The following is a 2,741-nucleotide window of genomic DNA, read 5'->3' on the forward strand; positions in this document are numbered from 1 at the left end:
TTTCTGCATTGGTAAGTTTTTAATCACACTTCCAATATCATTTTCTGATACTAGATTATTTAGAATTTTTATGTTTTCTTAATTGAATTTTGTTTATTCATATAGATGTAAGAAATTGTCCATTTATTTTGTATTTTCTATCTTATTAGAGTAAAGATGTTTGAGATAGGTACAGATATTCTTTTGGATTTCCACTGTGATCTTACCCTTTTCATTCCTAATTACATATATTTGAGTCCTTTTTTTGATAAGGTTAGTTGAGGGTTTTTCAATTTTACTTTATCTTCTAAAGAGTCAGCTATTTGATTCATTTACTTTTTATACTATTTTCTTGGTCTCAATTGCATTAATTTTTGTTTTCTTTATAATTTTCTCCCTTGTATGAACTGTGGGCTTGATTTGCTCTTTTATAGAAGTTTGAGGTTGAACATTAGGTTGTTGATTTGTGCTCTTTCTGCTTTTCTAATGTGAGTGTTCACTGCTATTAATATTCTTTTAGGACTGCTTTCACTGTATCCAATAAGTTTCAGCATGTTGCATTGACATTATCATTTAATTGTATATTCTATTTAATTTCTTCTTTAATTTCATCTGTGACCTATTGTTCAGTAGGGCTGTTATATAATTTCCATGTATTCATGGAGTTTTTGTAGTTTCTTTTGCCTTTGATTTTGAATTTCATTGCATATTGGTCTGATAATATACATAAGATAACAGTATTTATTTTGAATGTACTTAAGCATGCTTTTTGGGCTAGTATGTGGTCTACTTTGGAGAGGATCCCATGTGCTACAGAGAACAATACACATTCTGAGACTGCAGCATGGAACACTCTGAAGATATCTACTAAGGCCGTTTGTTCATGTTTGGTTCAGGTCTGACATTCCTGATTTTTGTTCCGTTAATCTATTTGTGATAATAGGATATTAAGGTCTCCCATGACAATTGTGTTAATGTTTATTTGATTTTTCATTTCTTTTAATATTTATTTTATGTGAGTGTCCCTCTATTTTCTGCATGTATATTTGTGATTATTATATATTCTTCTTGGAGTTTTCGATTAACAAATACATAGTGTCTCTCCTTATCTGTTTTTATCAGTCCTGGCTTGAAGTTAGCATTGTTTGCAAATGTGATAGCTGCCCCTGCTTTTTCTGGGTTCCTGTTGCATAGAGCGTTGTTTTCCGTCCTTTGACTTTCAGTCTATGCATTTATTTTCTTGTTCTTTTTAAAAATGTATTTAGAAGAGTCTACAGGATCACGCTGCATAGATCAGACTGGTAGTGAATCTCCTGTTTTCAGCCTCCCAAGCACTGGGATTACAAGCACATTCCACCACAACCAGGCTCAGACACCTTTTCAGCATGCTCCAGGGGCGGGGCTGTCATGGCATGCTGAGCATCGAACCCCAGTCCCTGGGCCTGCCTCAGCAGGTGCTTTAGTCCACTGAACTATCTGGCCAGCCCTATGCATTTTTTTTTTTTTTTTTTGAGTTATATGTGTGTCTTTTTTGCTGCATATTATTGAGTCTTTCTTGGGATCTGACTCTGGCCACCCTGGGGGTGGGGCTGGCATGACACATGGTGCCAGGGTTCAGACCATGGTCCCTGTGCACTTGCCTAAGCTCACCTAAGCAAGTTCTTTAGACCACTGAGATGTCTTGCTGGCCCCACATTGTTGAATCTTGATTCTTAATCCATTCTGCTGATCTATTTCTTTTGATTCGTGAATTGAGACCATTTAAATTGATGTTTATATCTAATATGTATTGGCTTGCCTTTATTACTCAATTTTCCTGTTGATGGCTTCCTGTCTTTGCCCTCTGTTTAATCACTTCTACTTGGTGGCTTGTTTCTATTGGTATTCTTGGAATTGTAGGCTTTTTATTTTTTCTCTTTCTAAAATATCTTTCAGAGCCCTTTGAAGAGCTAGTTTTATTTCATGGATTTCTTCAATTGCTCTTTTTCAAGGAAGTATTTATTTCTCCATTACTTTTGGAAAATAATTTGAGGCTATATCAATGTTGGTTGAAAGAGTTTTTGTTTGTTTGTTTGTTTGTTTGTTTGTTTTCTTTTAAATCTTGAAATACTTCTCTCCATGTTCTCCTTGACTTACAGGTCTGTGTTGAGAAGTCAGCTGTGATTCTGATGGACATTCCTTAAGAGGTGGTTTGTTTCTTTTCTCTAACAGTTTTTAATATTGTGCTTTTGTGCTAAATTTTAGGAATCTTGATTATTATATGCCTTGGTGTAGATTTATTTTGTTCATGACTAATTGCAGGTCAGTATGCCTCACTTAACTGTATATCAGATTATTTTTCTGTGCTTGAGAAGTTTACTACTATGACCTCTCTGAACAGGTTTTCTGTATCATTTGTGCTGATTTCTACACTTTCATTGACTCCAGTCTTAATCTTGTTCTTCCTTGCATTGTCTTGCATTTGTTGGATATTGTTTTTTCATTGCCCCTTTCTTCTTTTAAGAGATTGTTTTCTTGTGATTGCTCACCATGATCCTGTCTCCTAGGTCTGATACACTATCTTACTTCCTTTTGTAGGGTTTTGCAAACTTTCAATGGAATTTTTAATTTACAATACATCTATCTGAATCTGTTTCATGGATTTAATTTCTTCCTGTGTTGAGCATCCATGGTTTCCATTATTTTCTATGCTCCTCATTTTTAAATGTATGCCTGCTCTAGATTTGCTAAGTACTTCATGATGATTGGCATCTCATTTTTTA

The sequence above is a fragment of the Octodon degus genome, unplaced genomic scaffold (genome assembly GCF_000260255.1).
Source record: "Octodon degus isolate 3935 unplaced genomic scaffold, OctDeg1.0 scaffold00059, whole genome shotgun sequence".
Taxonomy (NCBI): Eukaryota; Metazoa; Chordata; class Mammalia; order Rodentia; family Octodontidae; genus Octodon; species Octodon degus.